Consider the following 26,025-nt stretch of genomic DNA (forward strand, 5'->3'; position numbering starts at 1 on the left):
ACTTCAGAAGAGGACCACTGAAGAAAGGCCCCAAACTACCAGAACCACATCCTTGGCATGGCAGGTTCTCAACCAGGGCTCCCCAAGAATCCAGTCCAAACTTAGAAGACCAGCTGGCCGTTGGCCGTCTATTTTCATAGCTCTTTGCATAGATCTCAAAACCCCTCCTCATACCTTACTCACATTCACACATGAAGAGATCTTCCCTCAACCACACACTCTTCCTCAACAGCATTATCATTCTATCGCCCCACAGGGTAGGCTCTTAAAGGACATGCCTCGAATTTCTTAGCTTGCGTGCTATTCAGGCTGTAGACAGGATTTTAACCCAAATCACAGCATTTTCCATGCCTCTGAGGTTAAATCCTCTGGAGGCTTTACAGGTGGAGGCTTGATGTGAAATTCTGAGAGTGCTGGATACTTGCGGCTTTTGCCTCTTTGGCAGTGTGTGCTTTTGTCAGTGAGAATTCATGACTTATGGATCTGTGCGTCAGGCACAGAGCTTGCGCCTGAAGACCACATTTAAGAGGACGTATGTGGCTTCTGCTGTCATTCTGCACCTTTGTGGAGGATTATACAAGTGTCACGAATGGAATTTCATCTCACATAAAAGTACATTCAAGTTCTAACCCCTTCGGACCTGTGAGTGGGTCCTTATTTGGCAATAGGGTCTTCACAGGTGTAATGAAGATGCAAGTTACAGTGGGAGGGTGAAGGAACTAGCAGTGTCCTTATAAGCTGATTTGGACATTAGCACATATTGGACACAGACACGGGAGGAGGGCATGTGAAATCCAGTATTCAGACACAGACAGAGGGAAGACATAAAATCCCCACGCAAAGACAGAGGCAGAGGTCAGACTACTAGCCCAACAAGTCAAGGAACACCAAGGCTTGCTGGCAACACCAGAAGCTAAGAGAACAACACGGGGCCGAGTCTTCCCTTAGAGCCTCCAGGGAGAGCAGGGTTTGCCAACATTCTGTTTTGGGACTTCTAATTTCCAGAATGGAGAATATGTTTGTTTTAAAATATCTAGTTCTCGGTGCTTAAAGGCAGTCCTAGGAAACTACTAAAAGCCGCAGCTGGGCATTTTATGATCAAGACGCTGCCATGAAGGAATCTCAAGAACGTACAGGGGAAGACTAGCAGGAAGGGTTTTGCTTGCAAGAGACAGAAGCCAAACACAAACTGAATCTAAGCCAGTACCACAGAAAGACAAGTACCCAAGGGTTTCAACACCCGGGCCCTGTCAGAACTCTCCCTCTGCTCCCCTTGCATCTTGGGCAGGCTGCCCCAAGGCCAGCAGAACCGCAGTGTGTCCAGGCTGACTGGATCCCCAAAGATTCCGTCCAGGGACAGGAGCTTGTGGTTTCAGCCTCCAGGGAAGTTCCTGAAGAAAAGTGCACCTGGTAGCTGGGGTCACGGGTCAGGACTCATAGGGAGGCTCCGCGGTACACCTCCCCACCTGGGGTGGGGTACAGAGGTGGGAAGGAAAAGAGCTTGCCAGGTAGCAAGAAGAAAAGAACATAGTGCAAGGCAGGGCAGGCTAACAAGTGTCCACAATGGGTACCTACATTTTCAGGGAAGTCTTAGGGATACAAAGGCCCTTTTGGTGGAGATTTGAAGGAAGCTACTAACTGCCAGGCCAAGGACAAGAGGGAACCAGTTTCAGGAATAGGAAGCGAAATGTCCAGAAGCTTGAGGCCCACTTGGGTCCTCAAAACCACCTGTTTTTCTAGGTTCACCACAAGCAGAAATCCTAACTCCTATCCAAAGGGAGAAATCATCTTTGTATCTTTCATAGTTCTCGCTCGGCCATCTCCTACCCACGCTCACAGCACGTGGCTCCTTCTCCTTCTTAGGGTTAGGAGGACATCAGAGGCAACCGGTCTGCCTCCTACCGATGGACTGCAGAGCTCCCCTCTGCTACTGGCTTCTCAGGGAGATGCCCTCCACCCTCCCAGCACTCGGTCAAGCACCATGGGGCCGTCCTCAGGGTCAGCCTTCCCCCAGACCCAAGAACTCCCCACGTACTACCCATTACCACGACCGCTGCTCAGAGAAGCTGCTAATGGTTGTGTGACCTCTAGTCCTTCCTGCTGCTGAGTACTATTTCCAGAACACACACCCAGTCTCATCAGCCCCCTGCCTGAGGCCTTACCGGCTTCCTCTCTATGTTCAGGATAAAGACAAAACCACAGAGCAGGGCTGGACCTTGGGCTGCCTCTCATGCCTCCTGGCTCCTTGCTCTCTGCACCCTGAATCATAGGCACTCAGTTACTAGCTACGCTGTAACAAGCCACCACAGTCCAAACCGAGTACCTTCAAACAATGACACAAAGCTATTACCTTGCTCTCCTGGAGGCCAGAAGTCTCATACAAGACTCACTGAGCCAGAGTCAAGGTGTTGGCTGGGCCACATTCCCATCTAGAAGACCCAGGAGAAAATCTGCTCCCTTACTTTCCCAGCTCCCAGAGGCTCCCCATAATCCAGGGTTCCTGGCTGCTTCCTCCAGCTTCAGAACCAATAGCACAATGAGCCCGTCTCGTATCTCACCGCTCCACCACTTCTGCCTCCCATGTCTATTTTCAAGGATGCTTCTGATTACATCTGGCCCACCTGCATAACTCCAGAGAGTCATTAATGACCTTAACTGCCCCTGCAACATTATCTCCCCACCCCTTTGCCACGTCATCTGACAGAGTCCCGGGGCTTTCATGTGGCCATTATTCTGCCAGTCACACGGTTCATGTCTACCTTGCTGGCCCATGAACTCTTTTGCTTTTGTCTACACTGAGTTACATGGCAGGCTTACCCCTGCCAGGGGCACCCATCTCTCTGATCCAACCCCACTCTACTCCCACAGCTCTTCAGAATTGAACTGCCACATTCCTCACCACCTTCCCTCGAGAGCCTTCTCTGTGCTCTCTAGGTTGGGGCACGTGGTCCCATCTCTGGGTTTCAGTGAGCTCCCTGAGCTCACGTACCTCACAGCACCTGTCGTGGTTGCTGACTACACCATTGCCGGTTGTTTTCTATGTAGACAACTATTTCTAGTTGTCCCACTAATCTGTCTCAAGCTTCTGGCACACACCAGCCACCCAGATTCAGTTCTGGCTGGAGCATTTAAGCCCTAGATTAAAGTGGACTCCAAGATCTGCCCCCATGGGGGCAGATCTGGGGCAGATCAGAACAGATTCTGTTCCTTTTGTTTAGGAACAAAGATCTTTGTTTCTAAACCACTTCCCATTTTTCTCCATTCTTTGCTTTTCACATAAGCATATGTGTGTATAGGAATTATTTCCTTCCTTACATTTTAAGTGACTTATCTTAAAAAAGAAGTTAACTTCATATATCCTCTATAGATTCCTAGCCACAGCCTAGAAACCAAGAAAATAATCCTTTCATGTTGCCAATATTTATTTATGTCCAAATTTTGTTGACTGAGTGATATAGATTCTAAACTGTAGGCTGGAGCTCTTGCATACATGCTCTGTTTATAAGCATACCAATAATAGTCTGCAAAGAGTTACAATGATTATAATACGTTATTTATAAAAACCAACACATGCTTTTATAATTTTTGCATTTGTGGCAAGTTTTGTTATCTACCAAAGATGGCTATCACTTAAATAAGGTCATGTTATCAAATTTCAGAATGTTGTGTTAAACGTAAGACTGTGTTCAGAGTCATTCTCCACCTTGCCCCCACCCAATATTGTAAAAACTCCACGGAACTTAATTTTTAATGTTGTATGAATAAAATTTGAAGGCTATAATGAACATTAGTGATAAATATTCTGCACTGTACCTATCATAAAATCAAGCACATAGTATAAAGTTATTATAAAGCTGCATGTCAACAAACGTAAATGCTTACAGTACAATCCAGGAACTAAACACAATTACCAGTGTCCCTACAAGTAGAGGGAACATAAAGCATGTGTAATGAAGAAAATCATGAATCAGGGTAAAGTAGAATTACATCTAGACTAGAAAGAGTGAATAATGTTTCTCCTGGAGGTTGAGCTGGGCTATGATATTATTTTCTGACCAGGGAAATAAAGGAAGCTAACTCCAAGTAAGAACTATGTGCCTATGAATTTGGAAAATACACAAAATCACAACAGGTTCAGGGAAGAAAATCAGTTCAGACTGAGAAAATGTCTTAGGAAATGTGGACAGATATTATTGGAGAGGGGAGAAAAGGGAACAGTAAAGAATTCTTAAGAAACCTGTAGTTTACAAATAGCATGGAGGACAAGGGGTGTTAGAGAGGAGAAGGGAGTTGGGGTAAATTGGAAGGGGAGGTGAATCACGAGAGACTATGGACTCTGAAAAACAATCTGAGGGGTTTGAAGTGGTGGTGGGTGGGAGGTCGGGGTACCAGGTGGTGGGTATTATAGAGGGCACGGATTGCATGGAGCACTGGGTGTGGTGAAAAAAAATGAATACTGTTTTTCTGAAAATAAATAAATTGAAAAAATTAAAAAAAAAGAAACCTGTAGTTTAGATATAATACTTAATCTTCGCATAAACATTTGTCACCTAATTTTCAACCACTGTGCAACTCATCAGCTTCCTTCAGTGCAAGGTCTTTGTCACCAGATGAGTCCCCTCCCCTTTACCTGATGTCCATGGCGCTGACCTCACAGGATGAACTGTGATGAGAGCCTTAGAATACGTAACCAATTGTTCAAAGTTGAGTTACAAGACATTACACTTACTGCCATTAAATGTGATCTGTTTCTGATCTGTGAAAGAGCCCCTGGCTTCAAGCATGGACTCGAATCAAGGATGAGAAACACCCAAGTTCGATGGTCTCCACCGATGTGGAAAGTTCTTGAAGACAAACAGCTGCCTAGTCTGCCAAAGCAAACAGAGGAGGGCCCAGAGAGGAAGAGGCGCTGCTGAATGAAGGGAAGAAGCTCCCAGGTCCAGCTCTCGGCACCTGTTCTGTTTCTGAGAGACAATCACCGGTCAGTACCCTTTCCCCTAGGGGGCAGTTTCTATCTGTTGGGATAGTAGTCACTAGATCAGTATGAATAAGGTCAACAACAACATGTTCCTTGCAGCTGGCCTGACTTTGCTACAAAGTCATGTGCGTCTCTTCCAACATGGGTGGAAAAACAGGACTGGGTTCTTCAGTAACCAGAACTTTCCTCTAAGTCAGGAAGCTCAGATCTCTGCAAAATTGGTCAAGCTTGATCTTTATCACCTTGAAATTCCCCAGTCTAACACTGGGTCAAAATGGGCCCCAGAACCAAGACGTATAAGAGCCCAAACTTGGAGAAATTTCTGAATTTCCTCGTTTCTCAACTTTCGATGTAATAACTGGCACTCTTCAGAAGGTCTTGCTCTTCAAAAGTTCTACAATGGACCTGCTTTATCTTATAGTTCCTCTAAACAAGAGAGCTGTGGGGTGGCTCTTGTCTAAATTATGACCAGCTGTTCAAAGAGAAGGCCCAAAGAGCTACAGTGCTTTAACTCGGTCTATACATATTCATTTTGCCCCAATGAATATCTTAAGGGCTTTCTCAAAGATCTCCTGAAATCCCTAATATGCAAATTCAACACATTAAAAATATCCTCTGCCTTCAGGCAAGACAACACCTAAACCATTATTAAAGACCTCCAGAGAAGACTTCACCATCTCCTTCAATAACTGGTTTCAGTATTTAATAACCCTTTCCATCAGCCAGCTCTTAAATCTAACTTAAATCCTACTTCCTGGTGCTTAAGTTGGGAAATATCCTTCTGTGAAGGAATTTTAAAGTTAGAAAATTACTCATCAGCCTAGGTATTACTGCCAGTGATTAACCACACATGGAAATATCTGGAGCCTGATGCTTTTGAAAATAGAATTCCATTATTCACACTTTCTGCAGCCAAAGACAGAGCCACAAGATAGTATTGTAACCTATTTGGGAAAACAATCTGGCTCTCAGAGCCAGCCGTGAGAATGAGCTCCAACCTCCCCTCTAGTCTCAGTCCCGCCAGTGTGATTCACAGAAGCAATTTCTACATTATATTATAGAATCCAGCAGTCATCACTGTCCTCTGTGGTTCTCTCTGCATGATAGTGAGATGCCTACGCCATCTCTTCAGAGCTGAAGAGAATACTAGTAGAGATGGTTATGTACCAGAGTCACCAGACTTTCTCCTGGGAAGCCTCTGGAATCAGGGCTCGCCTCATCCCTCTGCTTTCCTTCATCTAAATGACCTTGTGCAAAGAATATCATTCTGTTTGCCTCAACATTCCCTGGTGTAGACCAGGCTAGCATTGGCCAATTGTTGCTTTTCATGGTGAGAAAATCATCACAGTGTCGTCTTCGCAAAATTCTGAAAGACCTATCTATACACCAACAATGCAGGGTTATTCAACAATTATAAGGGTGAATAAATAATGCCCATGAAGTTTGGTTTCACAGGCATAATAACAGGGCATTTTTATATAAATCCTTTTAAAAGGGAGCCTTCACGTATTTCCATGCAACCCAGCAAAGGAAAAAATTTAACAAATCCTTTCAGTAGGTGCTAAATACCATCAACATGTGAATCATCTTTAAATCATTTCCTTAACAATAGCTCCATTTTGAATGGTACAAATTGCTTGGCTAAAAGAGACAAGGAGAATGCCAGCATACTGATAAACTAGGGAACTCAGATGAAGTCAGTGTGGCTGTCACCGTCACACAAACTCAGCAGGGGCATGAAGGAGAGGCTACAGAAATGCTCACTATTTTATCTTGGGAAAAAATACAGACCTCTGTTGACAAGACTTCTTACTTACCAGGGTTTCTGGAAATCTGGAGGGGGCACATGCCTCCGTAGGAACATAGTCTTATTAAGGTGGTCTCCCCAGCCCCGTTGCCCAGCATCACTGATAATGGAAGGCAGAACCGTGCTCCCCCAAGGATGCCCTAATCCGCAGAGCCTGTGAACATAGGACCTCCCATGGCAAAAAGCCTTTGCTGATATAATTACATGAAGGATCCTGAGAGGTGGAGATGATCCTAGATATCCAGGTGGGACCAATGTCATCACAAGCATTTTTATAAGAGAAAGACGTACAGTCAGAAGGGATGTGACAATAGTAGAGGCCAGACGAAAGAGAAGGGGTTGGGGAGGGAGGAGCTGGTTATGATCCCAGGGAGGTGGGCAGCACATGAAGCAAACAGTAAGGAAATGGTTTGTCCTTTTGAGCCTCCAGAAGGAGCACAGCCCTATAGACATCTCGATTTTAGCTCCCTGAGACCTCTGACCTCCAGACATAGGAGAGTGAAGTTTTATCTTTAAAACCACAAAGTTCATAGTTATTTGTGACAGCAGCATAGGAAACTGATACAACTGGCATAGTGTCCTGTTCACAGAATAAAAACATAAACCAGAGATTTATACAGACAGGGTCTGAAATATTTCTTTTTTTAGGCAACTAAAGGTTATCACATGATATAGCTTTGTGTGTATTTCAACCTATCTTTCTGTTCAAGTAACTTGACATTCTGAGGTCTTCAGTCTACTAGCATTGTCTAAGATGACAATTTTCCCATCTTCTTGTACTTCTATAAACAAGAGGCACTAAAATGAAATTATATTCAATGCCATTTAATAAAAGATGCTAAATGAACCACTAAGTTAGAACCCTCACTGGGGTGCCTGGGTGGCTCAGTGGGTTAATCCACTGCCTTCAGTTCAGGTCATGGTCCTGGAGTCCTGGGATCGAGCACCACACTGGGCTCCCAGCTCTTCGGAGAGTCTGCCTCTCCCTCTGACTTTCTCCCCTCTCATGCTCTCTCTCTCAAGTAAACAAATAAAATCTTAAAAAAAAAAAAATTACCCACTCACCTAAAACTAACCTCAAAAAGATATCTTTTCTCTCCCCCACCCAAATAAAAGCAACAGCAGAACATAGTTTAGAGCAGATTTTGGCAAACTATTGTGTACAGGTCAAATCCACCTTTTTTTATAAATAAAGTTTTATTAGAACATAGCTACAACATTAGCTTACTTATATGTGACTCCTTTCATGCTACAACCACAGAGCTGTGTAGTCTTAAGAAACAATATACTCCACAAGAACTTCTATAACATCCTCAACTTTGTCTCAAGCCCACAAAGCCTAAAATATTTACTTCCTGGCTCTTCACAGAAAAAAAAAAAAAATTAGCTGACCCCTGGATTGAAGACTGCCTTTGGAATCAAACAGACTTCAGTTCTAACTGTGACTCAACCACTCATGAGCCATGTCATTTGGAGCAAAGTATTTAATCTTAGGGACGCCTGGATGGCTCAGTCGGTTAAGTGTCTATCTTCGGCTCATGTCATGATCCCAGGGTCCTGGGATTGAGCCCCATGTCAGGTTCCCTGCTCAGGGACTAGTCTGTCTCTCCCTTTCTCTCTGAAGCTCCCCCTGCTTGTAAACTCTCTCTCTCTCTGATAAATAAATAAATAAATACAAAATATTAAAGTATTTAATCTCAGTGAGCTTCATTTTTCTTCATTTGTATAAGAAGGAGTGAGATCCATGTCTACCTTAGAGGAGACTGAAGCTTAGCATACAGTGCACAGAACATCTGTCAAAGGGAGCCCATATTATTTACATTACATCATTTATATTTTGTAATTCTCTAAAAAGATTAAACACATCAAAAATTAACTTACACAGTAATAGCTAAATAAGCAAGAGGTGCTTCTACCAATAGTATTGCTCCTTAGTAGATGCTCTCTCCATAAGTGATTCTGAATGAATGAATAATCTGAATTTCTAAGTCTTGAAATGGAATTATGTTAAGACTGAATTATCTTGGGACATAAGACAACGTCTGCCCCAAGTCTTTACCCACTGAACTGATTGCGGCAACACTGAGGAACTCCTCCAGTAACAGGAAGGAAGCATCTCTGGTGAAGGACAGCAGGCTACAATAATGTCAAGGGCAAGGAACCTTGAGGCAGATCATCTGAGAGCAATCCCAGGGCTAAGGGAAAACATTAAGTGCCCTACCTGAATTACCACTCTATGCCAGTGATCACCTTATGAATTATTTATATCAGTTCAAGAAAGCACAGAGGGTGATCGTGAGTGAAGAGACAAATTGTGCCATCATTGTATGGGGAAGGAACCCTTCTAATTCCTGGTCAGGAGAACACTCACTGGATTTTCCCAATCCTAAAATTTGGCATGATTAGTGAAGACTTTGTGTTCTTTCTAAATCAGGAAAAGTAATTCTTTAGGTTGACTGAGTTTTGACCATGCCTCTTTCCAATACTTTATTGCAATTTTATTACTTTCTGGGCCCACTCTTGACTATTACCAGTGAGCAAGATTAACTGGGCTTGGAGTCAGAATGTCTTGCTCTGAATTCCAGCTCTGCACCTCCCTACTATCGTCATCTTAGGCAAATCCCTACACATCCCTAAGTTCCCATTTTTTCTGCAAAATGGAGCTAAAAATATTTAAATCATGGAATTGCTCTAAATATTAAATGAGATTGCTTATCTAAAATCATGTACAAAAAGCACTATTTTACATGTTTCTTATTAGATAATTATATGGTAGAAATTAAAAGCAAACATACTCTAAATTTAGCTAAAGGGCAATATAAATATTAACCATTCCTGTACAACAATCTATAGCATAAAACGGATTATATTTGAGTGTGTCTCAAAAAGTTATATTAAAAGCCATCAAATAGTCATAGTTCACAGAGCAGTATTTCATATACTACTAGACAAAAACTGGACACACAGATGTTCATCAACTGGCAAATGCATAGATCATTGTGGTCTATTCATTCTATGAAATACAACTGACTGATAGAAAGAATAAAGTATTAATACGTGCAAAAATATGGATTAATCTCATAAACCTTATCCTTAAAAGCAAACACAAAAAGCTGGGTGATGATTAATTTTATTAATCAATTTGGTTAGGTTCTGGTACCCAGTTGTTTTGTTAACACCATCTGTAGAGTGCTGTGAATGCATTTTTTTAGATGTGATCAGCACTTAAATCAGTAGACTTGGACTAAAGCAGATTAGCCTCCATGACTGGGCCTCATCCAGTCAGTTGAAGGCCTTTAGAGAAAAGACCGAACTCCCTCAACAAAGGAAAGAACTCTGCCTTTGGACTTACAAGGTATCACCTCTTAAGTCTTTGTCAGAACTTCCAGCCTGCTGGCCTGCATTGCAAATTTCAGACTTGCCAGCCCCTATAACCAAATGACTCCATTTCTATAAATAACATAAATATTTCTCTCTCTTCTCTTCTTTCTCTCTCTCTATCTTATCATATATGTACATTACATACACATTATAGTACATATATACATTACACATTACATACATGTATTGCCTAAATATTATATATATGACATATATGTGTGTGTAATCTCCTGTTTCTCTGGAGAACCCTGAGAAATACAGGCTGTATATCGTAGAATTACATTTATAGGAAATGATAGAAAAATGAAACAGTAGTGATGGGAAGCACAGCAGTGCATATCCATAGGTCCTTGTGGCTGGGAGAATGAGAAACTTTTTAGGATAATGGAAGTGTTTTGTGCATTTGTACATAAAATGCACAAGAGGTGGTGGTTCCATAATTGTATTGATTACCAAAATCTCTCAAACTCTACGTGTACCTAAAATGGATGAATCTTACTGTATTTGAAATATACTTCCATAGAACTTGGAGGAAAAAGTCAGACTATAAGCCCTGTAATGGGTTACAATAGTCTCTTCTACATCATGAGTAAACTTAACTGACAACTATTTCACATATACCTTTATTTTTTTCATGAACACAGAAATACTAGGATCCACTGAATTGGTACATTTTCCACTGAAAATGTTCAAGGTGAACAAACACTGACTAATATACCTGTCAGGCAGAATCATGGGTACTTCAAATATTCAATATTATGAACAAGTTAATTAAAGTCATACCACTAATAAATTACATCCACTAAAGCCATTATTTTATTCATTGCTGATTTATATACAGCCCCTCTCTTGAGTAAATGGGAATTTTTATGTGACAGTAAAAACTGAATAACTAATATATCAGTCCAGAGTAAACATCATCCAAAGGCAAACTGTGATAAAATTAAATCCTTACAATATCGGGGAAGAACAACAGTTATCAAAAATAAAAGTGTTTATAATTTTAAATGTACCAGCAGTATCACTGGTTCAGACCCAGCAACTTTGATCTCTGGCTCAGAAACATTTTACGGGAGTTCACGAGTTATCAAGAAGTCACCCGCTCAGGACAGAGCATTTGACAAATGTATTAGAGCAGCAAATAAACAGCTAAAAGCCTCTGCTCAGAACTCCCACCTTTGCTCTCGCAGCTGCCCTTCTGGACCAACGGTTCCATGATAAACAAATTGGTCTACCCTTGATTTGCTACCACATTTCCTAGATATGAGTCACCCCGCAGAATCCCATAAGGGCAGCCGTGAGTAATGATCACCCCATGAATCCAGACACCCCAGGTCCTTCTGCTACTACAGCAGCTGAGCCCACCCACAGCGTTTCAATGCTTTGCTGTGACTATTGAGGTTTATTTGGAACATGAGGAAGTATCAGAAATGGAGAACTCTAAAAATGCCCAGCCATGGAGTTTATGGCATAAAGTCCATTTCTTCATTGGTAGTATGGAATGAGGGTGAAAACCCAGGTTTTAGGGGCACATCTGGATTTTACCAGCAGCTCTGACACTCTGAAGTTGTGGAGTCTTAGACAAACTATTGACCTCTCTGAAACTCAGATTCAAAATTGGGAAAATAGTAATAATGGTACTAAGCATGCATGCCTGTTTAAAGGCTCAAATATTGTTTGTAAACCCTCAACTTTTAACCCCCAGCCATTGTAAGATCTCAGTAAAATGGGGGATACGGCTATGATTATTCCTCTAACGAACTGAATTCTCTGGGGCTTGTATGACGTCCCTGAGACAACTGTCATCTCCTCTAAAACCAGTTTCCTAGAGAGACCTGGGTGGCTCAGTTGGTTAAGTGGTTGCTTTTGACTCAGGTCATGATCCCAGGATCCTGGAAACCCGTCCCACATTGAGGTCCTTGCTCAAGCCAGAGCATGCTTCTCTCTCTGCCTGCCACTCTGCTTGACTGTGTTCTCTCCCTCCCTCTCTCTCTCTCTCTGTCTGTCTGATAAATAAATAAACAAGACCTTAAAAAAAAAGAAGGTTAAAACAAAACAAAACACATGCTCCTAAACATCACAGATTATAATAAGTTCCAGTTAAAGTAGTTGGAATATCAAGACAACCTTACATGGAAATGTGCCAAGTAATGGCAGCCTCCCATCCTGAAGGAGATCCACACATCTACCCAGAAGTGCAGGGCTTTCTTTTGAATATAGGATCGACCATCTCCTATGCCTCCCAACGCTGATCCCCCAATACGTGGATCTAAACTTTCATTTTCAAAGACGTGAAATCAATAGATGCCCACCAAGCTTGAAACTGAACTTACTCCTCATATAAAAAATGTGAAAGAGTTGACAGGTGTCAATAAGTGCTGATTGATTTTTAAGAGATACATTAAAAAATGAGGGTGCCAATTTATTTTCTCTGCTGATGACCGATAATGGTCTCAGTTGCCTTAAAATACAACTGCATCCCTTTCAGACACCACTTCGACTGTTCTGGGTTTGTGTACACCTCACTTTTTCTTTCCCTTTTGTCTGCATCCAACACCTTGTTACTCACCAATCAATAGCAGTTATGCCTTTATCATTCCCACCGAAGCCTGATTTGGGAACCAACACACCATTAGCGCCACTGGAATCTCCCATGTCAACACAGGTGACTTACCTGAGAGTAATATCCTCTGCAGCCGGTGTACAAGCAAATCGCAACATCAATATCTTCTTTACAAAGGTATTAGAACATTCCATACCTAACAGTTGGCATAAAAGTGCATAAATATGATGCGTATTAGCACATAAAAGTGTGCTATAAGCTCTTTCAGGGGACACATACTATCTTTCTTTGGGTTTCTAGCTCTAGAAAAACACCTGGCACAGAGTAATTGCTCAATAAATGCTTGAGGAAAGAATAAATAAACTATGTCTCACAGAGCACACTGAAGAATGACAGAGACAGAAATAACCTTTTTTCTTCTGTCAAGAGGAAACTTTTTGAAGAATGTGCAGTGAAAGACTTAATGACATAAGTACTAACCTGCCTGATCCCTCCCTCGTACCGGCACAATTTCTCGGAACGACCCCGTGGGTCAGAGAGAAACACTAAAGCTTAGGTGCATGTTAGGTCACTAAACTAAGGAGTCTTTTGTATAGAGGAACCCAGAAATAACATTGGAGAAAGCAACAGGGAAGGTACACTAGCTATTTTTTTTTTTTTTTGACAGAGTTAGAGAGAGAGCACAAGTAAGCAGAGCGTCAGGGAGAGGGGGAGAGAGAGAAGCAGGCTCTCTGCTGAGCAGGGAGCCTGATGTGCGGCTCAATCCAAGGACCCTGGAATCATGACCCGAGCTGAAGGCAGCTTAACCAACTGAGCCACCTGGGCGCCCCTACACTAGCTATTCTTTTGGGGACCCTGGGAAGCAATTAATTCAGTCTTTGAGGTGACTGGTACTCATGACTCCTATTCAAGAAACTATACATGTAAGTCTTCTATAAATTATCTGTACAGTGAAATTCATGTGCATTAAAGCAATATTTAAGGCATAAGCCTCCATTTTGCAACAGACAAATCACGTGTTGTTAGAAAGCTCTTATCTTCCCCCGATATTTAGAACTTGGATTTTTTTGGATATAATTAGGTATATTTATATGCTGCTGTTTAATTCACTATCTACACATTCACTCTGATGTCTTAGACAGGACATCACATAATCAAGTCTAGTTAAACTGGAGAGGAGACGAAATCAGTGTAACCCACCAGAATGGGGACGCTTTCATTTTTTGTCTTATCCAGTTACTCCCCTGCTGCCTAATTAGATGATCCTGATAAATACGGGGTATGAACCTGAGGACAGGTAAGATTAAGATTACAAATTCTTCAGTCTCAGATCTTTCGTTTTTCATAATTTTGCATTAAGAGCCAAGCATAATTTTAAGTGCTAATAAAGGACAAATTTTTTTCTCCTTATTCCATTTCCCCCACACCCCATTACCAACAGGGAGTTTTACACATCTGTCCAACAAAAACTTGAAGACTAATCTCAAAAACATTTATAAACACCAAGAAGTTCAGCATGTATGTGGAATATGAATTTGAAAATGTTTACTTATGCAAATATTTGGGAGCTAGAATTTGATTCTTGGCATAGAAACTAAGCTTTTTCTAAGCATGTTGCTACAGAGAACAGACAGCCCGGAGTGCCTGTTTCCTTGGAAGAGGCTTCAGGAATGAGAGTTACACTCACATCTAATGACGTGGATCAAAGGTTACTTTCACGTTACAAGGAACTGAGAGATTTATCTTAAACTTGGACTTAGTTGTCCTTTTTTTCTCTTTTTAGTAGTCAAGACCGTAATTTTAAAGGTGGACTAGTGTAGCATGATGCGCCTGTCTTTCTCAATTTCACTGACGTCAGTGAAAGCAGAAGGGATGAAACTGCATACTCACTTGGGTCATTAAAAAAATAAACCACGTAATTTCAGTGTTTAGTCCACAAATGAATTCAGCAATATTCACACAGTAATTTTTTAGTCATTTGGTGGGTTTTTGTTCGGGTTTTGTTGTTGTCGTTGTTGTTGTTTATTGTTTTTTCTTAGAAAAATAGAGCCAAAACTTCAAGTCCTATTGGCCACGAGTAGACCCCAAGGTCACCATGAAGCAGGTGTGGCAGGGGGGCCCGGATGCAGGCTGCAGCCTGAACAGGGGTCTGACCGCAAAGTCCAAGCGCCATGCTTCTCTGTCTTGACTGACCCCAAAATGCCCGAGTTCTTTCTGTTTAATTCACAAACACCAATTTCATGCTATCTTCGAGTGCTCAGAAAAAGGGGAAGTGTTTGCTAATCACATACTTAATATTCACCTGCTCCTGTGTGAAAATAAATACCAGAGAGTCCATTCCCCTCCCCACCCACCCCCAACTCCCCACTGCTAGTTTGGGGTGGTTTCTGCTTTAGAGCAAAACCTGCAAAACCAGTTTTACCCAATCCTTAGAAGAATGTTTTACTGCACAAAGAAAGCATTGTTCCACAGGACAAGATAGGTAATTATGATAATAGAGAAGTTTGTCTTTCATTGTGAACTTACATAAAACAGAAATAAAGTGAGTGATCGCCTGATTACAGAAGTTCTCTTACTCACCCTGGAACTTATAAGAAAAACAGAAGTTCACTTTCCAAAGGGGCATTCAAAAAATGCTCCATTTGTAACCCAAGCTAATGAAAACAAGGAAATGTATAGTTAAAGCTGATATCCAGTACCTGCCACAACAGGATGTCTTCCTCCCCACTTCCCTTAGATGCCCTGTTGAGTCCATGGAGGAAAGTCAGCTTCACCTGTGAATTTCCTTATGATTCGTTTCTGTCATGACCTTAATGTACTTTGATTGACTCTCTGGTTAGTACATCTAATTTCCTCTCTTGAACAACAGAGTATTTATTACCCCAATAGGATAAGCTACCTCAACGGAGGGTCAATTCTTGGTGACATTGCTCTAGTTTAAGTCCCATAAAAAGAAGGTTTGGCTTTATCACCAAATCCCATGGATCACCATAAATGGTCTTTTTTTGGACGCCATATCTCCATAAGACGTGTTTCTAATAGTGACGATTTATTTTATGGTGTCAATAAAATTTTATATTCAAATGCTTTTTCACATTGTGTTTTACTGTGTCAAAAACCAAAATCAAGAAATCTACCTTCTGTGTAAAATGACTTCAGTGATTTACAGGAACTCATCCACAGTTCCCATTGTTGGGTGAAAAAGACAGGATTCCATGGGACACAAGAAAATGATGCTCACTTTTACATCCTGTGCATTCGAAACCTTTCTCCGTGGACAGCATGCCAACCTTTGGGCGCATCTCAAGCAGATTGCCTGCTGTTCATGATCGTTCTCTGATAAGGAAAGTCCTGCAGTCATTTTTAGTAATAAAAATAGTCTAATTTCAGCCAATTAAATGCCAAAACCAATGTACCTATCAAAATTCCAAATTTCCTTTAGAGTTAGTTTTTCTCCTTGATACCCTTCCTCCCCTCCATACCTTGGGCCTGCTTATGAAGTCCTGTAGTGGAAAGGGGGTTGGCTTCTACATTTTAACACCTTCTCCTTTTCTTGTCTTACCCTTGTCCCCACCAGGCCATCTTCTGGTTCTTCCTGAGCTGAAGTGAACCCCAGAGAGGACAGAGAGGTGGAAGGACGAAAAAGGTTCTGACCAGTCACCAGTGTTCTCTAGACTTTGGGGGTCTTCAAAGCTAACTCTTTTTGTCTTGAATGTATTTATGAGTTCTTTCAAAACACCAGTCCAAATGAAGATCTCTCCTTAGAGTTCCCTTAATGGGGTAAAAATTCATTCTCTGGCTGTCACTTAAGATACCTCTCAGCTTCTGCCTCAGTGATACCCCTCTTAGCTTTTGCCATTGGCAGTAAAATGCTCTGTGATGAGATCCTTGTAACAGTGTTCCTCAAGCTGGTTCCTTCCCTGTGACTTACTCCTGGTCCCAGTGTAGCTGTGGCCCTTCACAGGACTGGCTACGTAATTTACAGGTCCAATGTGAAAGGACCTCTTGTTCAAAAATTGGGAATTTCAAGATGGGGACAACAGAACCTAAAACCTACGTGGGAGTCTGCCTATGCATGGGGATAAATAACCACACTGGTGTCGGGCCCAGCTTCTCACTCACCCCCAGCATAGTAACCACAGCCTCTCACCTCCTGTATTCCTCAGGTCTTTGACACCACTCCACAGTGTTGCCCCGAGTTTCATTCCATAAGCAGAAAGTGGGGGACAAACCCTGAGTCCCTGTTCTTTGGAACAGAGGGGGCAAACACCAAGAATGAACCTCCTCTAAGGAAAATTTCTGGGTTTCATCGGCCTCATGCTTTGCTACCCTGGAGGTAAGCTGAACCAGACAGACATTGACAAAGATCTCTCTCTCTCTCTCTCTCTCTTTTTTTTTTTTCTTTTTTAAGTGAGAGAGAGTGGGGAAAGGGTCAGCGGGAGAGAATCTCAGTCAGACCCCCCACTGAGCATGGAGCCTGATGTGGGACTTAATCCCACAATCCTGAGATCACAACCTGGGTTGAAATCAAGAGTCAGTCACTCAACCAAATGAGCCACAAGGTGCCCTGACAAGGATCTCCTTTCCAAGGACATATCCTACTGAAAACTGGACAAAAGCTTCCAGTAACGGCATCAGATTTTCCTCTAGGTCTCCACCCTCTCCACTAAATCTAGTTCACTTGTTTCAAGTCTCCAGGATAGTATGGCCAAGCCTGAGCCATCAGCATGTTGGCTTCAGCTTGTCAGAGGCAGCGACAGGCGATGAGAGCTGTGACTGATAGGCTGAGGAGACTCCTGCTCTTCCCCCTCAAAAAGAGAGAGGAGGTAGGAGAGATGATGTGGAATGTGCCGGCCACCATCTTGTGACCACAGACGTGAAATCAGGAAGTTAAAAAGGCTGAAACCTACTTATATCTTTCGAGTCCCTGCATCTAGCTAACACTGTAATGTTGAGATAACCGAGGCAGAGGATTGATCTCCTTTTGGCTTAAGCCGATTTGAACTAGAGTTTTGGTAAACTCTCTGAAGTAGAGTTTCAGTTTTAACTGTTAAATTTACTAATACTAATTTTTTTATAGTTCATCATTTCATGTTTATTCCTCAGTAATAATTATTCTAAATATAAAATTTAAGCGAGGTTAAAATGCCATGTACTTTTACCATTATTTCCCATGTATTGTCCAACTATTTTATTATTATTCAAGGGCAGGAGACCACATTACTGCTTCATACCCAGGTAAGAAGTAACTAACATGATCTATAAAACTATACAACTGGGGCATCTGGGTGGCTCAGTCGGTTAAAAGTCTAACTCTTGGTTTCTGCTTAGGTCATGAGCTCAGGGTCCTGAGATCCAGTGTTGTGTGTCATATGTTGACTCGCAGCGGGAAGTCTGCTTGAGATTTTCTCTCTCTCCTTTTTCTCTGCCCCTTCTTAACCCTCTCTCTCTCTCAAATAAATAAATAAATCTTTAAAAACAAACAAACAAACAAAAAACAACAGACAATACCAAGGTACACATGAGAAGTTTGGTATTTTACATATGATGAAGACAAAGTATACAAGACTTTTGAAGTCCTCAGAGACATGTTCTGGGAAATATCAGTGAATCAACCTGAACAGTAATTATAATTCATTATTTGATGCTAACAAACCCAACAGAATGTCGCCACTTACATTACTTATAGAATGTTTCCGTATAGTACACATGACGTTTTCTTAAAGATGGTTTTGATGTGTTTTTTTTTTTTTTAAGTTAATGCTCTCACATTAATAACTGTCATTTTGGAAGCAAGTAAAAGGTAAATGAAGAGAAAAATTATTAGCAAAATCAACTCAAAGACTATTTTAAAACTTGAACTTTCATCTCCTCCCACCCAGTGAAACTCATATGTTAAAGGGAATCTATAATATAACTTATTCTTCATTTTTTATCCCTCAAAGACACTGACATTTATAAAGCATCATCCTCTCACCAACACGAACACTTCCTTGGACGCCAGCGAAGTCAAACCTTACAAATATCATCGAAAAGCAAGAGGAAAGCTGTTACTTCAAGAAATGTGGCAGAGATGGTCTTCTGTTTCAGAAACACCACCGCCCTAGCTACTCACGCCCTAAGTACTCACGCCCACAGGTTTCCATTCGATTTTTCCTACTTTAAAGACAAAACTAGGGAGACCACAATGGTGGGGATAATATTTTAAATTCTCTGCAGCTGCATTCATGAAATACACTCTCTTTGAAGTATGAGATTAATAGTTAAACTATACACCTCAAACAGGGCCCCAAAAGAGGACCATAGCGTGCTAACACCACAGTTTTAAAATGTGAACATTTCCAGAGGTGTGCACACGTGGGTGCTGATAACATCTCCATCTGGGGCCTATTCCTCCTGCCAGCTATTGGCAAGTAGGCTTCTTTGAAGTTTAAGGAATCCTTGAGGGAAGATGCAGAGAAATTTTTCCAGGATAATGGTCCCGAGATACTCTTGGCAAATTTCTCTAGAAACAAAATACAAAAACAAAAAGATGGTGAATCACCACCGTATTTTAACGTAAATGCAGCATTTTCCCCATGAAAACTCTGAAAGAATCTATATATATGTACTCCTAACAAGAGGAAAGTCATCATCATAACGAGGATAATCGCTTCTAAAGGATTTATGGAAATGATAGAAGAAGAAAAAAAAAAAAAAGTAAGTGCTATAGGTTGAGTGTAGTTTTGGTGGAGACATAAAAAATGGGATATTTCAATGACAATGATGGGCTCGATTATCAAGTGTGTTGCCGTCTCCTGATCTCTATCTACCAGGCCCCCCTACACAGACACAATCTACCAAGAGGGTAGCTCATGAATGGGAAAGTCTTGCATAAATCCCTGCATTAGCTCCCCTCTGCCTGCACAAGAGGTTGGAGCTTTCGCGGGGTATGCCGAATCTACCCAAGATGGTGCCCTGCCTGGCCTTGCAATCTGACCTCCGCCTCCCAACATATCCCTCGCCCTTGCACACATTTACAGCCTTCTACCACCACACACGCACACACACTCATACAGGCACATTCTCCTCTCTCTCTCATTCTCTCTCATGCATCCCCCACACTCCAGCCAAGCTGAACGGATAGGACTTTGCATGTGCCGTCTCCTCTACCTCAGGGGTCAGCATGACCCTTTCTTCTGTAAAGGAGCAAATAGTGAATATTTTCAGCTTTTGAAATGTAACCATAGCGGCAACTCTCCTGCCAAAGGCCATACGTGAATGAGCATGGCTGCATTCCAATAAAGCTTTATTGACAGACACTAAAATTTGAATTCCATATAATGTACATGGGCCATATCATATTATTTACCTGTTTTTCCCCACCATCTGAATATACATAAAAACCATTTTTCGCTCCCAGGCCACACAAAAACAGGCAGTGGGCCCGAGTGGGCCCCTCGGCCATAGCTGGCCATCCCCAACCACTCTAGGTATCGGCTTCAGCTGACGTATGCGCCCAACTCATTCTTTCAGACAGTCCTGGAACCTTCCACACCAGGCACAGCGCTGCCATGGTCACAGTAATGCATCTCTCTAATTCCACTTGTTCTAATGTTTTAAATAATTTTTACTACCTTTCCTCCTAACCAGGCACGGGACTCTTTATAAGCAGCAAAAGTCTTAAGCAATTTTGTTTCCACCAAGCTCTGTGGGAAATTAATAGTTAGATAAAGTAAGGGGACTCCAGTTTTTTAGACTCCTTTCTCTTCTCTAAGTATTTCCAAAGCGTCACTCCTCTGTGGATAAAAGGCACAAGGTACAATGGGGCCGATACAATGGGGCCGGAGACGGTGTGGCTGGGAATGGGTACCTGCCAGCACCAGATCCCAGTCTCTGTCGGGATAATTGCTAATCTGACCTGGGTTAGGGTGTGGTGGACAGTCACTGGGCCCACAAACATTCCACGGCTGCTGGGTGTTAGGGCTACAGCTGGGAACAGGAGGAGGATACTCCTTGCCCTGAGGGATTTACAGACTAGTCAGAAGAAAGACTGCAAAAGCCGGTCTGATGAGAAAGTGGAGAGACACCCCCAAGCACTGAGCAGAAGAAGCCTGTCCGGCAGGAGAGGGAGAGGCTTGGGGAGAACCCTGAGGCAGTGACCTGCACACTCAGGCCTGAAGGAGAAGGTGGGGTTGGCTTGGTAAAAAGAGAGGGAAGGGTCTGTAAGTGCAAGAAATGATCTGCACCACAGCTCAGGGTGGGAGAACCCGAGAGAGGTTGACCAGCCATCCCCACTCTATTACCATTTGCATGAGGCTTTAGAAGGAGTTGTTGGGGGGGGGGCAGCTTCCGACTGACCCATGGATGGCTCCATCACCTGCAAACTGAGAGCAATGAGTTAAATACTACTGGGGTTCTTCCTGAATATATTCATTCTGGATGTGGCCGTCTTCTTTTCTGACTCAAGCGGAGAGCAACGCAAGGGTGTGAGCAGAGGCAGAGCCCAACCCAGCCATGTTTTAAAGGGACTGTGGGGTCTGGGGCTGAGATGAGACGGTAGGGGACAAGAACAGAAGCAGGGGAGCGGGGAGGAGCCCATCGTGGTCATCCAGTGGAGACCCGTGGCCATCAGCAGTCTCCCCTCCCTGCCTGAATGTGGGCTATGAGTTACAGAAAAGAGGGAAGGAGGGATATCAAGCTTTTGCCTGGGGCCCTGGGGAGTTTGGAGTCACTGTTGGTGAACCAAGATGAGGACGTCTGGAGTGGAGTGCATTGCGGGAGCACATCAGAAGCTGAGTTTGCTGAGAATGAAGTTTCCCATAGACTTTTAGGTCAAGAGATCACAGGCAATTGGATACATGAGACTTAGTTCCAAAGAGAGTTCTGAGCTAGGGATATAAATTTGGACATCTGCAGCGCATAAATGGCCAGCAGAGCAAGAGATCGGCTGAGGTCACCGAAGGGATGAATGGAGCCTGAGGAGAGAAGAGGTAGGAGGACTGAGTCCTGAGCCCTCTGACGTTAGAGCGATTTATTGTCATTGTTGCAGAACTAACTGATTCCCTGGCTGACTCCAGTAATACAATTGTCCGAGTAATGCATCAGAAGTAGGTGCCCTAACCTCTTTTATGTTACAGCAAATAATATTACACACGACTGAGAATATGGTTTCATCATTTCACACTGGGAAAATAAAATACTCTCTTTCAAAGGAAAAACTGTAGGCACACGCGCGCGCACACACACGTTTCTCAAGGTAAACAGTGCAGGAAACGGGATTCAGGAGCTCCAACCCAGAGCTCAGACACAAAATGGGAACAGGATACCCAGAGACAAAAATAAAAACTGGCCAAGTGTGGTGGGACATGGAGGCTACTGGGCCACTCCCTGCGGGCGAGGGCTTCAGGGCCCAGGGCTGTGCATCCCCAGGTGAAGACCTTTCTGAAACTGGTTTGATTTTGACGAACCCCAAAATCTGAAGAGCGAGAAAGGATCCAAGTTCCTCCTCCCAGCCCTGCCACAGTTGCCCCTCTCCGCTCCTGGTCTCCACCTACCAACAGATCTTACAGAAATCCTAGGGTCCCTCTCATCAGGAAAAACAGATTTTAAAACAAATTTTTGAGATATTTGGGGGAAAACATTTTTCTTCCTCAAACAAGTCAAGCACAATAGCGATGCAGTAACAGTGAGCAGTGCCCACTGCCAAAATGTGAAGATTCAGTTACCCAGAGGGTGCATAACCACAGGGCAGCACAGAGATGGGACAGGCAGCCTGTAGCCCTGGGTCCGCTGGTGAGATCACTTCCCGCCCCTGGGCCCTGGCCCCGGGCACAAAAGCTGATGGGGGGCCACTGCCAGCCTGAATTCCCCTTGCACTTAGGGAAAATTGTAGCATTTCAGCTGAAATCCCTGAGCTGCACTCAAAGTTATCAAAGCAGTCCGTCCTGCCGGTACCCTAAACATTCTGAATGAACGTTGCCTTACTTCCTCCCCCCAACCACTTTCTTTTCTTTCTTTCTGTTTTTCTTTTTCTTTTTTCTTTTGCTTTCTAATGATAGCCTTGCAATTTACTGGAGCTGAAGAAGACCCCCTTCCTCCTGACAAGGTAAGATGGCTTTTTCTGCAGGGGAATGGAGCACTGTTAAAATAAGACGCTACAGGCTAAATTCATGGGCTCTGCTCCAAAGTCCAACTTTGATAAGCCCTGTGTCTGGGAGCCTTGTATATGCCCACTTCACTTTCACTCCGCAGGAAGGTCGCGATCTCTTCGCAGAATAATATCCCCATCATTACAGTGCATAGAAGCCGACTGAGGTTTCTAGAATTCAAAACAACAACAAGATATTTGGGAGGAAGGTCCCCTGAATGATGGAAATTGTGCTCACCCTGGGAACAATGGTTGGGATCACGCCGAGTCATCAGATCTGGGACCTCTCAACGACTTGGCTTCTACTGCACGTGATCAATGTCAAAGAGTTCCATTTGTTTCACCAGGGGAAAAAAATGAGCCAACATTTCTGTTTCTACCGTACCAGTAGTTATTAATTGATGAGATGAAAATCCCTAATGAATGAAAAAAATGAAACTATTCCTCTAGGCTTAAGTCCTTAACATGGGATTTCCATGTTCTCTGGATATTCTTTTCACTTTGGATTCAGGAAAAGAAGAGAGCCAGCGGATTTCAGTTGGCCTCCTGCTTCCTTCTGGGAATGAAATGGCACATTCTCCATACAATTCTTCAAATCAGTTGGGAGTTAGTATGTTTTCTTGAAATACCTATTTTTGTGTATCAACCTCAAACTCTTTTCGGCTTTTTTTTTTTTTCTTTTTACAAATACTATGTTACCGAGTAACTGAGGGGCACCTCAGTCATGAAGCATTTGCACTGACAAAATAGGTACACACTGGGATTTCTTCTTCAGTCGGAAGCCAGACACGTGAGGGAAGACAGGGAGCCTGGGAAATCACCCCGGAGCTAGGAAGGGATTCTCCTGGGCTACTTGCTCATTGCTGCCTGCAAGACATTCCCCCAGAGGATGCTCCTGAAGGTTGAGTCTCCCAGAACTCCTGTCCACAGTCTATGCCTCATGGTTGCTGAAGCACAAGCCACGTTTTCTTCTCTAATATATGAATTAAAAATCAGAATTTTAAATTAACCTAATAAATTCCCTTCGTGGTCTGGCCTGCAACATAATTTTCAAGCATAACTAAGACATTGACTTTATTGAATTCTTTCCACGCTGAATAATTAGCTGATGCTATTTTTAACAGCTTTCACACCATAAATGTGGTATACATTGCAAATACTGGAAACAATCAAATCTAAAACGCCTGAACGACGCGGGGCGTCTCTATTTGGAACTTTAATCCTTTTGGTGTAAGATGTCCTGTTCCTGATGCTTTTCTATACCGTAGTCCACAAATCCCTTGAAAAATAAGGACTCCTTTTGTACCTGTGTGTGTGTGTTTTACTTTTAGTATCTTCTGACTTGTTTTTAAACAGAGAAATTACCAGAGTCGAAGGTATGGGCTTTCATTTTAAAGGATTTTCTTTTTTCCCAAATCTGCTATCATCGTAATCCTCCAAGCACACAAGGCAGCTAAATTACCTGTCCTGGATTCTGACCACAGCAGCTTCTGAAGTTGGACTTTGATTAAGATTAAACAGTGCCCCAGCCAAAGATTTCCAGAGGATCCTTGAAAAGGTTGGGACTGGGTGGAAGGAGCAGCTGCTTCCTGAAGTTTAAAGGGCAGGGTTGAGGTGGGGCGCAGGGTTGCCGTGAAGAACAGTAAATAACCATTATAAAATGCTTGGCAAATGCTTTTAATGTGACACACGAATGCTCTATAGTCAAAGAATGTCCCAGCAAGGTGCAGGGCTCTGGGCAGGTGGAGGTGTTGGCCTTCAGATGAGTAATAACCACGATTAGAGAAAACTCAGAGCTCCCTGAGTGAGAGCGAGTGCGCCATCTTGCCACCTTGGGCATCTCCAAATATGGGAACGTTATTCTTCATTTCCTCTTCCAATGCTCGACTTTTGATTGAGAACCCCGGTGCAAATACTTGCTCCCTGACACCATCTGAGTGAATCGGGGCTGTAGGAACTACGGGAGGGAAGAAAGCGGATCGTCTCTTCACTTGGGCTGGGACTGGAGGCATTACCAGAGCAGTCTGGTTCTCAAGCCATACACGGGAGACTTTTTCCAGCGAGTCTCTTCCTCTGTTTCTTCGCTGCTTGTTAATTAGATATTCACTTCCATATTTCTTGGTTTCAGTGTGAGCCTATTCTCCTAAATCTCATGAAATAGCTACCTTCTATGGCATGCTGTTGTCTCTCTGAGCGTAAGCAGGCACACATTCTCAAACCCACGGAGAGCACTCCCAGACTTTGGCATTTCATGTGAGAAACATTTCCTTTAATCAATAAAGTTAATCACTTATCTCTATCAAAATCACCTCTTTTTAATTTTATGTGGCCCACTTTCAGACAAATTCCTGCTTAATGATCTGAATTTCATCCCACTGGTACAGTTGCTGAGAAAAGACATAATTCCTACAACTTTATCATAATTTACATAAAAACGAATACAGTTTAGAGACACCGGGGTGGCTTAGTTAGTTAGGCATCTGCCTCTGGCTCAGATCATGATCCCAGGGTCCTGGAATCCAGCCCCACATCGGGTTCCCTGCTCAGTGGGGAGTCTGCTTCTCCCTCTCCCTCTGCCCCTCCCCACGGTCATTCTCTCTCTCTCTCTCTCTCTCTCTTTCTCTATCTCATAAACAAATAAAATCTTGAGAAAAAAATAATATAATTTTTCCAGTAATGTACATGTTAGAGAGGATATCTGTCATCAAATTTAAATAAATACCTCTCCACCCACGCCCCTAATGATGTTGATACCTCACGCTCCCTGTTTATACTTCATAAATTTTTTCCATAAAATCTGTTTATCCTGTTGCACCCATTTTACCCAATTTCCCCGTTCCTTGGGCCAGTCTGCAGTTAAGAGTCTCACGCAGGGACACGAGCAGCAGGAGCACCAGGGTAGAGAGGATGGGGACACGCCTTCCTGTGAGGCACGGTACGCTTATCTTCTGGGCGCCTGTTTCCAACACATGTATCCACCACAGAGAATTTGATAGGCGCCCCTTTTGTCAGTTGAGCTAATATTTATTTAGAAACTTCAATAAGCCAGACTCTGCCCTCTCTGTGGAAGAAAATCCCTGGAAAAAATGGGACTTTGTATCCTCAGACATGAGAGGCATGGAATCTGAAGGGTGCATTGGAGATAGAGCCCCCATTTACTTGTATTT

Source organism: Neovison vison, chromosome 5 (assembly GCF_020171115.1).
Source record: "Neovison vison isolate M4711 chromosome 5, ASM_NN_V1, whole genome shotgun sequence".
NCBI classification, from domain to species: domain Eukaryota; kingdom Metazoa; phylum Chordata; class Mammalia; order Carnivora; family Mustelidae; genus Neogale; species Neogale vison.